This window comes from Xylocopa sonorina, unplaced genomic scaffold (assembly GCF_050948175.1).
Source record: "Xylocopa sonorina isolate GNS202 unplaced genomic scaffold, iyXylSono1_principal scaffold0014, whole genome shotgun sequence".
In the NCBI taxonomy this organism is placed as follows: Eukaryota; Metazoa; Arthropoda; class Insecta; order Hymenoptera; family Apidae; genus Xylocopa; species Xylocopa sonorina.
This window is the reverse complement of record NW_027490090.1, coordinates 5097915-5113714: the sequence shown is the minus strand read 5'-3', so window position 1 is coordinate 5113714 and position 15800 is coordinate 5097915. Positions and strand designations below refer to the sequence as shown.

The 15800-nt window shown below is 39.0% G+C and overlaps 1 pseudogene; it reads right to left on the bottom strand.

Annotated features, from left to right (window-relative positions):
- Positions 1 to 3141: 3141 nt before the first annotated feature.
- On the bottom strand, positions 3142 to 3261 carry LOC143432024 (5S ribosomal RNA; annotated as a pseudogene).
- Between the last annotated feature and the right edge of the window lie 12539 nt (positions 3262 to 15800).

Sequence of the window (15800 nt, the reverse complement as noted above, 5' to 3'; positions counted from 1 at the left end):
TTTTCCAAGTGTTTTTTTAACGGCTGCGTTTATTTGTTGTGTGAATGAGCGATTTCCATTTTTGAGGGTATTGAGGTGTATGTTGTGGTAGTGCGCTGCCAAGGTGTCTGCTTTTTCTAGGTCTGTGTATGCTGGGGGGTTGGTGGTAGTGAGCGGTGCGACTGTTTTATGGTTGGTCATGTTGAAGAATTTGGTCACTTTCCAGAAACTATTGTCGCTTAGGTTTAATGTTTTTAGTTTACTATTCCAGTTAGTATTACGCCAGGTGGTGAGGAGATGCGTTACTTTTTTGCTGTACCGGTTTAGAATTGTTTTGAGTCCTTTGGTTCTGTGGGTTTGCCAGAGTGCCCTTAACCGATTCTTCCTCCTGATTAAGTCGATGATGTAAGCCGGCAGTTTTGGTTGGTGTATTCGGATCTGTTTGTGCGGGATTGTGTGTTTTGCGGCTTCGGAGATGATATTGGTAAAGCGGGATGCTTCCTGCTCAATATCTTCAGGACAGTGGAGTATGGGTTTGGCGTTTGGAATGGCTTCGTTTATGAATGTTTTGTATTCTGACCATTTTACGCGGCTATAGTCTGGCCTGGTGAGTGCGACAGTGAGGGGGGGAGGGATGGCCGGTAGGTCGTATATGACAGGTACGTGGTCGGAGGGGCCAGCGGTGATGGTGCGAGGGTTTGTTACTATGTGCTTTTTATTTGTTATGATGAAGTCTATGGTGCTTGGGGAGCGATTTGGGGTGGAGGGGATGTAAGTGGGGTGGGTGGGGGCGGAGATGGTGATTGGGTGATTTGTGATGAGATCGCAGATGGCTGAACCATTGCGATTTTTAGTCTTACAGTGCCAGAGTTGATGTCTGGCATTGAAGTCACCTGCCAGGATGGTAGGGGTATTTCCCAGTAGCGTTCGGAGGTCTTGTGTGGTGAGGTGGGAGGTCGGGGGGTTGTAAATGCCTATTAGTGTGATTGTGCGATTGTTGATTTTAATTTTGGCCGATACTGTTTCTATTGATTTGTTTTTGGTGGGTGGGGGGGTGGATTGTAGGTGTGAGATTTGTTTTTTTATTAAAAGTGCAACGCCCCTGCCATGTGTAGGGCGATCGAATCTGATTATATTGTATCCTTTAATGGTTAGTTTTGAGGATGGGTAGAGTAAGGTTTCGGTTATAACTGCCAGGTCAGTGTCGTTTGTATGTAGTATGTGTTGGAGCTCGAGTGCATGTTTGCGGATGCCTTGTAGGTTGTAAATCATTAGTGTAGGGGTTGGGTTCGTTTAGGGATCGTTCTGTTCGAAAATGTGGCTGTATTTCAGAATGGCCTTTGCTTTATCTATACCTGAGCTGGCTTGCTTGTACTCGCTGATGAATGCTTTGATTTGCGAAATGAGTTGGGTGATGTTCAAGCTGTTTAGTTCCTCGAATAGTCCTTGGAGCTCCGATGGGTGTCCAGGCGGAGGTCGCGGGGGGTCTTGCCTGGTTGGTTTCGGAGGGTTTACGGCAGGCGGAGGGTTGACTGGTTGGTGCGCGGTGCGCATCTGGTTCCTAGCTGCTTCCGCGTAGGAGAAGTTGTCCGTCCTTCTTCTATATTGTTGAAGAGGATGGGCGATTGCCGGGTTGTGCGGGCCCGTGGGTCTGCTGGATTTTTTTTCTGCGTAATTTTGCCTCGCTGGGCATTGCCTGTAGCTGGCAACGTGTTGCTGGTTACAGTTTGCGCATCTAATTTGGGTGCTTGTGCGGTCGCATTGCTTTGCGTCATGGTCCTTACCGCATCTGACGCACCTTTGTTTTAGATTGCAGTGCGCGCTGGAGTGTCCAAAATGCTGGCATCTGTAGCATTGCGTGATAGATGCTCTTTGTAGATACTTTTCGTATGTACACTTATGGTAAAGGACTGAGCTTACAGTCCTTAGGTGGTTTAGTGTTATCTCTGATGGGGTGAGTAGTATGAAGAGTGGGAGCGGTTTTTTAGTGCCATCCTCCAGTGTTTTCGTCATCTGGTGGATGGTGATGGGTTTGCCGAGTTGGCTTTCGATGTCCTTTTGGATATCGCATGGTTGGAAGGTGGACGGGAGGCCTCTGATTACATACTTCCTCTTGAGCTCAGATTTGAGCCCGTATGTATGGAATTCAATATTTTTCTGCTTTAGCATTGCTGCAACTTGTTGGTGGTCCTTTGGGGTAGTGGTGTGTATCTGGGTGGTTCTTCCAGTGTACTTCAGTTGAAATTTCTTAGTTATTTTAGATAGTTCACTGATAAATACGTTGATATCCGCTGGGGTTCCGTTTAGAACTATAGGCGGGGTTTTCTCCTTCGTTGGAGGTTCAGGCGGGGACTCTGGCGCGTTTGACAGCAACGCGAAGGAGTTCGATGTCGGCACGTTTGCCACTTCAGAGTCTGTATCCATTTCGGATTCGGTATCTGGCCTTGTTTGTTTTTTGGGGCGTGTTTTTGGGTTTAGGGAGGCTTGCTTCACCTGCTTCATAATTTCCTTTGCTTGACTCGGTGGTATAATGTGTATTTTGGTTTTAGTTGCGGCGGTCGACCTCCTCGTGGTTAATGGGTCCAGGACCTGGAGTCCCGCATCTTGGGTTTGAGAAGTATATTTGGTCACGTTTATGTGACACTGACACTGACACTGATATCACTTGATTGATACTAAGTTGACACGAATGTTGCGGGTTCGTTGTTTCGCGTGCGTTCGCGGCGTGGTTTTCCGTGCGGTCTAAGGCACTTGGTCGCAGGTAGTTTTTTCAGTCGCTCGCAAGGGATGTCCGTACCCTACGAGGGTTGGGACCGGACTGCGTGGTATGATCGTTGACGAAGGTGAAGCTACAGATGTTGCTTTTGTTATGTAAAGCTGCCAACGTGTTGTTTGTGGTGCGTTGTCTCCTTGTTGCGCGCACTTGTGACGTTCTCCTGGTTTCGAGTGGATCACGGCAGGACGCGAATCCTTTTCAGTCAGGTACAAGACGAAGCGATGAAATAAAATTAGTGCGCCAATGCTGGCGTGCCTCTTTGTCGTGGACGCAGCGAACGCTTCTAACAGCTTTTCGCCCTTCGATACCGAAAACAGAGGAAAACGCAGAGAAAATAATTCTCAGAACGGACAAAAAGGTAATAAGAGGCAAGAAAAAAAAGGTGTAGCCAACAACACGTGGAGTTCCCAAGCGGTCACCCATCTAAGTACTATCCACGCCCAACACATCTTAACTTCGGTGATCGGACGAGAACCGGTGAGTTATGCGTTTGTTTTGTTTTTTAATATGTTTATTTATGGCTAATAACATGTTTTAGAATGGTACTTACTCTAAATAAACAAAAAGTATTTGTTCTTTTTATTTACACTTTAGACTTATTTGTACTATTTTCAGTCTTTTACCTTTGCATCTGTTATCACGATCAATATATTCTAATTTTGCACGTTGTATCTATCTTGTCTATAATTACTTTATTTAATAAGCGTATCTTGTTTTAGGTACTACTCCTTAAAAATAGCCATCAAAAATGGGAGTTAACATCACAATTATGCTCTTAAAACTAAGTATGAACATATAGAGAGAATTAAATAAAGGAATGAATAGAATAGTGAAGAACATATTTACAACAGTGAGAGAAGGAGATGAGGGCGCCATAGGAACTTTATGATTTATATTACTGCTAATGCTAGTACTAATTCGTCATTTCTTTTCTTTCTTATTCTGTTATCTGTTTGTAGTTATTTCTTATATAATGTTCCGCTTTTTCATATTTTACTGCGACACTATGTATCTAAGACAACAATTTTAAAAATATATATTACACAGGTACAAGTATGAACAAATAAAAGTATAAGGGTCTATTTCTCTTTTTAATCCTATTATCCTATATTGCGTTTTATATTTCTATTCTAGTAATGCACATTTGAAGGCACTTGGTTCTGATTGTAATACTCGGAATTTAACTTAATTTAAGTGGTTTCCAGCCACCAAAACTTTTTGTGGTCCCTTTTCTTATATTCTATATAGTCTCTTCGCGGAATCGCTGTATTATATTTGAGTAGTGCTTTGTACGTTTTGTCTGCAATCGATTCTGGAGCTAGTTTCATAGCTTTATTGCTTTTATGGCGCGGGATGTGGTACAATATCGGTATTGCTTCTTCGTTTTGTATGTAGCCTTTTCTCTCCAGAAACATGAATGCTTCCGGCGGTATATATCCTGTGTTAATTGTTTTTTTAATGTAATTGTCGTCCGGATGCGGGATTGGGAAAATCATACTATTGTCTTTGATTGTGACTGCTGTTGCAAAATAATTTCTAATAATTTTTGTGATAAAATTGTCGATTCGATTTATTTCGGCTGCGTTGTAAATTTTTGCATTGCTTATATATTTTTTGTAGTTTGAGCTAGCTGATCTATAGAAGCTTAGACATGCTCTTAAACATATCCTTTCTAATTTTCTGAGTTTTTCCATTATCGAGGCTCCGATATTGTACCATATCTCGCACCCATAGGTAATTATGGGTCTTATTAGTAACTGATAGCATATTAGTTTAACTTTTTTGTTCAGATTTTGGGAGAAGAATAATTTTGCATTCGCTACGAATGTGTTTTTAGCTTTTTGCAATTGGGACTCTACATGTTTGTTCATATGGAACCTGTTATCTAGCAATATACCTAAATATTTTACTTCGTTCTTGTGCTTAATTTTTACCCCACTTTTCGAGTCCCCTGCTATGGAAAAATGTTTATATTGGCTTACAATAGCGGGCGATGCTCTTCTGCAGGAGGGTCTAAAGAGTATTGTTTCGCATTTGCTGGTGTTCACTTGTAGCTTCCAGGCTTTGTAATATTCGAATATTTTACGTACTGCTTCCTGCAACGTTTGTTGAATTCTTGATGGTGTTTTATCTGCCCTGTATATTATCAGATCGTCTGCGAATGCTATCATGGAGCACCCTGTGTTGTCTGGTCCAAATAAATTTAGTGTGTCGCTAGTGTATATATTAAAAAGTATCGGTGAGTTGATTGTTCCTTGTTGTAACCCATTTACAATGCAGAATGTTTTCGATGATGTTTCTTTGTGCATGCTGATCTGGAAGCTTCTGCCATAAATCATGTTGTGTACTAGTTTAATGATGCCTAACGGGAATTCTTTTCTATGCAGTTTTACTATTAGACCATTCAGCCATACCGCGTCAAACGCTTTTTCAATATCAACTAAGCACGCCCCTACGCATGCTCCATTATTCAGAGTCCAGTTAACATCCGATGATAGTTTGTTTATTGCATGTATCGTTGAGTGATTTCTCCTAAATCCAAATTGATTTTCTGGGATTATATTCTTTTCTTTGCTCACTGAGATTATCCTATCGTTGATTATTCTTTCGAATATTTTGCCCACGTTTGATAGCAGGCTTATCGGTCTATAGCTGCTGGGATTCGATTTATCTTTGCCTTTCTTCAGTATTGGTATTGTTTTTGCCTTCTTCCAGTAATGTAGGAAATATGCGTGGTTTAACATGTTATTAATTAGAATTGTATAGATTTTTATTATATTACTTGGTAATTTTTTTAATATTAAATTAGGTATTTTGTCGTTCCCAGCAGATTTTTTGTTGTTTAATGTCTTAAACTTTATTTGTACTTGTGCGGTGTTTGTGAAATATTCCGGTTGCCCTTCCTGTGTTAACGGAGAGAGTGCGTTGTTGCTTTTTGAAAATTCATTAATTGTGTTCGGTATTTTGACTGCCAACTCTGCGAGAATTTGCTTATATTTATTTTCTATTATATTATTCAATGCTGGGCTGTTCAATTTGTCATTTGCTCTGTGTACTGCGGCATATTGGGCGCCTAGTAAATTTAGTTTGTCCTTCCTATTGTCTATTTCATAATTATCCATGTCATCTCTGGTCAGTGTGGTTGTGTCTATTTCTGCGATGCCCAGTATATCCGAATTCTTTTCTTGTATTTTCAGCGTTGGTAGTTGTAGTATTGCCTTTTTCCTGAACATGCGATTTATTTCTTTGAACATCTGATCCGGTTTGCTTGGGTTTACCTGTTTGATTGTTTTGTACCAATAATTGCTAACCGTTTTCTGTGTTTCTTCCCTGATTTTGTTTTTTATTGCTTTGATCCTATTTTTTAATATTTCCATTTTGTGGTCAGTTTGTGCACCGAACGTCCCTGCTCTTTGGATTCTTCTCTGCATGGTTACGGTGTCCTTCTCCTGTTTCACTAGTTGCCTAATTTTTTTCGTTAAGTATTTGTCTATAGAGTTCTGGGGTTGTAGTTTAGGTATTGCGACTTCCATTGCATCTATTATTCTGTGTTCGGTGTCCTGTGTGTATTTGTCTATTTCTTCTATTGTTAAGTTTCTTTCTATCTCTATATTTGGCTTGTATGTCTGTAGTATGTTTCGAAATTTCGTCCAGTCAGCTTTTATGAAGTTATAGGATGTGTCTTCCCTGCTTTGGGCCCTAGCGATATCTTGATTCGGTATTCTGATTTGCGCCGCGATGGCTTCATGGTCGTTTGCTGCTTGTAATGTATTTAATTTATTTCCGTTTGTATTTGTGAATTCTAATCTTGCGTCCGCTAGTATTAGATCTATATAGGATCCAGTGCGAGGGAAGGAGGGCCCCGCAGTGTGGTATAGGTTTATTCTAAATTTGATATCATTATTATCTAACCAACCCTTCAGCGCTATGCCTCTCTCGTCATTAGTTTTATTTGCCCGTGCTTCGTGCTTTGCGTTATAATCCCCGGCTATAATATAGTAGTTGCATTGGTTCGTCAAGTCTAGCTCTTCGAATAGCTTTTCTAATTCGTCTCTAAATTTCGCGTTTGGTCCTCTTTTCGCATAAATTGCTACTATTACAAGTTTGTTGTTGCCTGATGTGTTTAGACGTACTACTGTTGTTTCCAGCAGCTCTGTTTTTGTATTTATTTGAACCATTTCGTATTTTATATCTTTTTTTATTATTATTGCTGTACTATCATTCCTAATAATTTTATAATTTTTGAAGTATATTGTATGTTTTTCGTTTAATTTAGTTTCGTTTAGAGTCACAATGTCTGGGTTTTCCTTTTCCATTAGCATTGTGAGGGCTATTCGTTTGCTATTACTTACTATTGAGTTGATGTTCGCCGAAATCAGCTTGAGTTTTTGTGTAGGTGTATGTGCGTTATTGAATGTGGTATCCTGAATATAGCAGGTTAGTTAGCTGGTTGATCTGCGTACTCATTGCGTCTAGTTTGGCTACCAGCGTGTCTATGGTTTTTTCTATTGCTCCTGTTCTAACCTGCAGATTATAAATGTCCTGCTGGTCTTCCTGTTTGTGTTGAGTGTTTCGTGCATTTATATCTATGTTATTTGTTTGGGAGGTTTGGTGCTTATCCTTTTTTGCTTCACGCAATGTGTTTGCATAAGACATTCCTGGTTTTATGAAGGCTGGGTTAGCAATTATGATTGGTGCACTATTTTTATTTTTGTTCCTCTGTAGCTCAGGGTTAAGTTTATATTCTTTAAACTTTGGGCATCCTCTGTACGAGGCAGGGTGGCCTTCGTTTTTACAATTCACACAATAGGGCTTGCTGGTAGATTTACTTGGTTCTTCTTTACCCTTTTTACAGTGTCCTGGTGCATGCTGGTCGCTGCATTTGACGCATCTGAACGTTAAGTTGCAGTTGGTTGCCGAGTGTCCGAATTTTGGACACCTGCCCTGAGCATCGCCCTTCTTGTTTAATTTCTCCCACCTAACTATGTGGTGACCGACGTATCTTATACTACTTAACTTTTTCAGGTCGCTGTTTGGCGATATCTGTAACAGGAATATAGGTAATGATCGCCCTTCCTTAATTGATTTTGGTGTCTTAAATCTACATATTTTCTCAAAATGTAGTTCATTCGTTGCCATGGATTGCAGACCATCTATAATTTCCTGCTCGGTAAAAGACTCTGGCAGCCCTTTGAGTAGGAAATTATGGTTTTTCAATTCCTTTGGTGTGTAAGTATAAAAACTGGTTTGCGCTTCTGATAAGGTATTTTTGGCTTTCTGGTGATCTTCCAGAGTATTGAATTGCAACACATGCTTTATCTTACTTACTCTTTTTATATGAAATCTTACATGAGTATTAGTACTATTTATTAATTGTATCGTTTCCTTTGGGTCCTGATACATGATGTTAATGGGTGGAGGTTTAGGATAATTAACGGAGGGTGTTGGTTTATCTGCTGACTTATCTGTTTCTCTGCTTTTGCTGTTTTCTCCTGTGGTCGTCGCAGGTTCTGCTGTCTGCTGTTTCTGCGGATTCCCTCTATTTTGTTGTTGGTTATCATTGCTTCTGTTATTTGATGCTTTCCTTAATACGTTTCTTCTTTTTAGTACTTGTATGAAATCTTCTTGGTGGTCCACTTGGTGTTCTTCTATCGATGCTTCCACCTGCATGTTGTCGCTGCATGCTGCTGGCGTTTCGTCCTCTGTCGACTCGTTCGCTTCTTTCTTGAGGTTTTTTATTATTTCTGTAAGTTTTTTTAATTGCTCCCTCAATTTCTTGTTTTCATTTTGTAGTTGTTGGTTAACTGTTGTTTTTGAATCCGATGTTTGCTCTTGGTTGATTCGCTTCATTTTATTTACTTTCGGCATTGCTGTTACTGCGTCCTTCTTTCTCTTTAGTACTTTTCTTTCTGTGATTTTCTTGATCACTTGCTTTGCACTTCTTCTTGCCACTGTTTCATCTAGGAATTTTTTGAATTCCTTTATGTCATCACCATGCCACGTGCTCACTTTATAGGTTAACTGTGCTTCATTCACTTCCATCGACGCTTGAGACACGTCATTTTTTAAAATTTCACTTTCATTGATTATTTCCAAGGTTTCTGCCCAGTTTGGGTGCACTTTTATATACTGTTCTGTTATTTACACCTAACAGTCTTAATTTTCGTGTTAAACACTACTAAATTCAAGAATAATACGTCCGTATCGCCGCGCTCCACGGAGGGAAGTGGTGAGTTATGCGTGGTATGATCGTTGACGAAGGTGAAGCAACAGACTGTAGCGGCTAGCAGTACGGCACAATAGAAGGCCTTCCGCTAAAAACAACTATAACGGTTTATGGTATGCGCAGCAGTTAAGCCATTTTTGCGGAACCGTTTTTAACTTTTAACGTTTTCCGGGTATGCGATAATTAACTTTCTCCATCAGACTCGATGGCACATGCGGAAGCCATGAACCGGTGATTTTCGAAAGGACCACTGCCAGAGGCGAAGCTGTCCTTGGTCACCCGGTGCAGGTATCAGGCCCAGCGGAAATCTCACTACATGACCAAATATGGTAATGATAAAGTCAGCTCCCACCAGAGACACCACCACCCTTCTCTAAGAAGGCGGCGGCCTAAGGGTAGAAAATGTTAGCAACTTGCACTTAAGAAAGACGGGAATAACCATTTGAATGGCGCGTGAAATCTCTATCGCGCCGAGGTAAAGAGACGGTCGACAGACATCAGCCTCTTTCGAGAATCCCTCGGTAAAGCATTAAATAAAAAGCTCTAAGGACGACTTCGTATCTTTGCACCCTGTCTCGAACATCTTGAATACGTAAAATAAATTCTTAGTCGACAGAATCTCTCAGAGCCATTTAGAGTTTGATATATGGCTTTGCCTATCCGTCTTGAGTGGGGGATATAGACCAGATCCAAGTGAACTTGGGAAACGGCACACATTCGCCTTTCGCCGTGTCCTCTTGGGCAGTCGACCTTTAGTCTTGGAAGAAGTCACATTGGCGCATTTGAAAGAAATAAGCATTTAATACATCATACTGAACATATATGCATATATTTAGATACTATACATTCCCTGTATTTACTGTTATGTATAAGTAGGAATAATTTAAATATTATATTAAATATTTTGTAAAAAGATAAACTATGTATTTACTGTAGGTTGAAAATATAAAACAAATTTATTTCTAACAGTAACATTTTATGATACAATACTAGAAACAAAAGGTTGTATCATTTTGATGTCGCACTAAGATTCTAACACTTCCATAGATTCTACTACGTAGCAAATTGAAAAAAATTACTAAAAGAGTAAAATAGTTTTGTTTTGTATACAAGCTGCTGAAATATAAATTTATCTTAATAGAAAGTTGTATCTCAGATTGTTAAGATCTGTAATTTAATACATAAAAAAAAGAATAATTTTGAAAAAAGGAAAACTTGTAATTTAATATAGAGGAAAAGATAAAAGTTATAGAGTTGTACAATTGTTTGTAATAAAAGAAGTTATAGTCATGAATATTGTTAAAACATATGAAAGATAAGACCAGATAGAATTTAGAAAACAAAACCATCCCAAAATTTATAAATTGAAAGAGAAATACTATAATGATGCAGACAATTAAAAAAATCTGCGTGTAAATACTTCACACAATTGGCTTTAGAAATCCATCATAAAAATGAAGAAAAACCAGTGTGAAACAATGCATAGAGTTACGAGTAAAATGAATTTAATAGATTTACTAACCCAAAGTCAAATGGCAAGAAGAAAGCCACATATAAATTAAGTAAATAGAAGAAAAGGATTGACTTTTGCCAATGACTTCATTAAAAAAATCTCAAGATTGATGGAAAGATATTACTTTTGTTAACAAGAGTAGATTTTTGGTTTAAAGAAAAAGTATTTTAGAATGGAGGGAAACAAATGGAGGTTTGTAATCAACAAATTTAATACCTACTGTAAAATACAAAGGAGTTTTTGTAATTGTATGGGCATCCATTTAGCCTATCGCAGTCAACGTATTTGTAGTTATCAAAGACATTTAAGATAAGACTAGGTATTTGAACCTTCTAGAAAATAATTGTTGGAAATGTTTAGTTTGCGATGCCATAGCATATAAGTTGTCATATCTTCCATCATCTTGTAATCTTTATCTAACAAGTGTAGTCGTTTGTTTATTTATTACAATGTGTTAACATAAATATATAATTAAAAGACTCAAAATAACCAACAATAATTTACTAAAAATAATATAAAAATAAATGCGAATAATATGCAAATAAGATAGGAATCCAAAATGTATTCTAATTTGATCAACATAACGATCCTAAGAAAAAGACAAGAATTGTATAGGAATATTTGTTCTATAATGGTTTAAAAGTTTTACATCCATTTTTGTAATCTGTGGTTTTAAATCCCATAGAAAACTTGTAGGATAAATTAGACAAATGCAAATAAATTCCAAAATTGAATTACAACGAACAACAAACGAAATTAAAAGAATACTACTGCTTCATTTTCACAACTTCAAATCAAAAGAAAAGTATGACTTCAGCAGTATGTTTTCAAAGTATTAAAACAAACTATTCTTAATACGTCTAAACAATATGAGATTATTAATCCATTCGCATCATATGATTAGCTGTACTCGCAACTGTTCCTACAGCATGTAAATCATATGCAATATATACAACTGCATGTAGCTTCCTTCCTAGCTGATAAATGGCTTTTAAATGTATCCTGCAGCAATTTAGAGTCTACTCAATGTAAAATGTAAAGTCTACTCAAAATCATTTTTTCTTTGTTTGTGACAATGTTTTTTCACAGAAAAATAATTTCATTCCTTTATACTGTAAGGAGCCAATAGAATGGTTCTGAGCGATGTTTAGCATTGCCATGCATTACAATTGTGTTAGAGACCATCAGTGATGAAGATTTCATGCTTTCATTATTACACATGCAAAATTTCAGATAAAAATACTTATTGTTTGTTTTTATATGTTCTTTTTTAATATTGCTATGCTACTATCCCTGTTGCTAAAAGATTTAAATCAAATTTCATAAGAAACTAAAAAAAAAAATATGATGTCATTGGGTTGAACACTATAGATACACGATAAAATATTAAAATCATAATTTTTCATAAGCATTATATACAAAGTATTTACTTTTCATTAAATATCTTAATATTAATCCATCAATGCCAGTCATCCATATTTTAGAACGATCAGAATAATAAACATGGAATAGATTTCATAAATTGTTCATGAATTCCTGTTATCGCTTTGCCTGTGTATAAAAATGAAATGGCATATTCGCTTCAATTTGTCTTGATTAAACTAGTTTAGTGTCAGTTGTGTGATTAATTTGACAACTTTTTGGTTAAAATATATTCTACCTATAATGTCATCATGGGAAAAAAATTTGTTCTAAATTACAAATTACAATAAATAATTTATTTTGTTGTAAAACAAGTAACATAGTATTTAGATTATTCTTAATTATATACAGCAATAAATACGGGACATGCATAGTGACCGAAATTAGCAGGAGTAATTGTATGTACATATATGTATGTACAGATCGTAAGATGGAATCCACATTGCCATTTTGTAAATCACTTTTCAAGCAAAATACTAATATTCTACATAAACTGTTTCACTAACCTTAGAATAATCGGCATGTCCTCATATGCATCCCCAACAATAATATAATACAGCAAACAACTTACATTAATCAACCTCTCGAAATTACTGCGACAAACTACTTTCCTCTCCATGTGCTTACAAGTAATAATCATAAACGTAGCAGGCAAAAAAGAATTTACTGTACTGGTATTTGTGATCGTTAATGACGATATTAATTTAGAATTTTGTATAAGATAGCACTCTCTGTAACAGATATTTCAATATGGAACGATACAGAGGGGAGAAGTACTATGAAAAGAAAGTTCTCACTAATTTTCATTTTAAGGCCAAATTGATGAACGCGGGAAATGAGAGGGAATCCCTTTATCCTATTGGTTTTATTAACACCACCTTGAACTAGATTTAATCTAGAACGTAACCTGCTTTACAAAACTTTTTTGTAAATTTTATTATTGCGAACTGAACTTTCTGCTATTTTTTTTTACCCTAGCGATTTTGATATTGGTGCATGGAGAACAATGCCGCTCTATTACTGTGGTGGCCTGGTTTGAACTTTTTTGGGGAGAGAGTGCCTTCGGTGTTGAATGATAAATAAGTCACAAGTTTCTTTCGATACGTTTATTAGATATAGCGTATCTAATTTCCACCTAGAAATCTCTGCGATGATTCTGTTTGACAAATTTTTGTATCCGCTTATAAATGCTCTCTTTTACCCGTTCGTTTCGGTGATACCTTACATTTTTGGGTAAGCCAGTCACGTTATTTGTTCACGTTGGTGCCGCCCTTCTCATCGTTTGGGAAGGGCGACGTGGACGTTAGCGGTTTAATCTATTGTCAAATATTAAATTTTCGATAATGCAGGATTTCCAGTAGTTCGCTTACCTAGAGCCTAATGATCCCTTGATTTATGTGGTCCGGATATGCTATCCAGGACATTGATTAAAGTTTATAACTTCTATTGATTCTATAGAGTGTGACTGATTCTGAGTGTGTGCGAATGCAATAAATAAAGTGACTGCGTGCGACTGGGTTTGAGAGGCCGAGGTGCCAAAGAAAATAGGGTGAATCCGAGGGGAAAAACAGTCAGTGCTTAGCGAGCAGCGACAGAGTAAAGATCGAGAAAAATAGCGAGCACTGACTGAGTAAAGATCGAGAAGAATAGCGAACAGCGACTAAGTAAAGAGCAAGCTTAGCATTAGGAAGTACAGAGCGTTTAGTGACTAGGATTGCTAGTTAATAAAGTACATACTTATTTATTAACAGCAATGAAGATTTTCCTATAAATTTTGAGAACCCTTCTGGGACCGCGAGATTTGCCTACACTTCTTAAAAATATTAAAGGCTAAAACGCCTCGTCAAAGATAGCTTAAAATTTTCCTGCATACGATAAACCGCGCTAGTTATTTCTGCAGCAAATATTGCTTTATTATACTGCTGCTAACTCGACCTGCCGAAAAGGGACCAAAAGGGGGTTCGAGTAAAGTGGGTACCATGAAACCTGACCATCGTTAGAGAGCCAGGAAATTTCCGTCACGGGGTGAGAGCACTTCGGGCGGAGATAAGTGAGTAGATGTCAAAATTTTTGGAAGCACATGATTGTTCAGGAAGACAATGCCTGTTGTCTAGTAGAGAGTTAAAGGGTAGGAGAAAGAAGAAGGTAGATTCAGAAAAGGTATTGAAGAGAGTAGAGTAGAACTCTAGAGTAGAGTTAGGAATATAGCATTTATCATTAATAGAACACTGTGTAACACTATCTTTGTAGTGGATTTCTCCGAATCCCTGAGCCCAACCGACTCACCTGACAATATCCTTTCTTATATCCCCTACAGTAGCTGTTTGTGGTGGTCGTCTCGGAAGGACTGTTCAAAGATTTTAATAAAACTGATTTTTCGAAAGATGATGTCCTATCGGAACAGTAGCGCTTGTACATATGTAACGATCAGTAAGTTTCTATTTCCACAGCAGGAAATGAGCTGATCCGACAAGTATTTGCCGCACGTTAAGCTATTGATGGTTTTAGTAATTCTTTTGACGGGTCTCCTTAGAAATGAAAAACTAGTGTATTTCAGACGAAACTATTTGCTTTCAGTTTTTGCTCAGTAACAGTTTATTCTATACGATAACGATTTTTTATTCTATGTGTATATGTCTAGGTCTAAGCGAATATGTTAGAACTAGTGAACATATGCATTACATAGACTATTTTAAAACTAAGGTGATCAAGCTGGCGAATGAGGAATGTTTTATCTCCCATGTATAACGGACCGGCCTAAAGACGAAATGTCCACCCAAAATTCTCGTAAGGGGAGGGAGACGGGTTGGGGTTCAAGTCCAAAGGTGATACTGCACTCGCTCACTGCAGGGTCACCGCTGTTTTGGATACGTCAATTACCATTGAGTTCAGAAGCGAAGATTAGAGTGTATATTTGGCCTGCAGACGTGCAGGCCAACTCATGTGCCTTGACTTCTGGCTTGCAAAAAAGGAGACTAAAAAGCAGTGAACTATAGAAATGTTGAAAATCTTGAAAAGTGGTACGGTCGGGTGTCCGTGTCATAAATCCACGCTATTACTCAAGGCCAGGGGCCTAATAATACGCCTCAGGGGCCAGGACTCGGTATTTGTCGGGTCTTGGTATCGGGTCTGACGCACCCAGGGCTCCTAGTCATTCCAGGCCAAGCCTAGCCCGAGGCGTCGACGACGTCCGTGCAGGAAGGACCACATACGTGGTCGTGCCCCACGTCTTTTCACGGGTGTCGTCCGGGGGGTGCAGTCGGTGCGATTGGAGAATCGTACCGACAATTGCACGCGTCCCCCGGGACGGAAGCGGTGGCTGAGTGATCTAGCCATCGTTCATTCCTCGGACCGGAGAGTGGGTCTGGTCGACCATACTCCCCTCCAGGAAGGGGGTCCTCCCAGTCACCATGGAGGACCCCGTAGGGGGGGGGGGCAGCGGACGTGTTCGTCCAGAGTTCCTGGTTTCCTCCCAGCAGCGCCGAGGACGGTCACCGTGAGGTTTTAGCCGGTAGGAGTCCGACATACCCCCGAAGTACCCCAGTTCCGAGTGGTCCATAAGGATTTCCCCACATTGAAAAAAAAATTGGATTATATTACGCCTCAGAACAAAGACTCAACGGGCTTCAAAGCCTGTCACTCCTCAAAGTCTGCGAGAGGCCAACGAGGCACTGCATATACCCCAACCAACAAAAACCCTGTCCAATTGACGGCCACGTAGCTCCGCCGTGAAGCTACGGGTGTATGGGGCATCGATGAACCGTCAGGCTCGGAAATCGCCACCGAACTACCCAAGACGGACGGTCGGGAAGAACATATGGCTCGGCGACCATGATTATATCAACCACGCCCGCCGCCAGTGCCTCGACTAGCTTCCCGTGGGC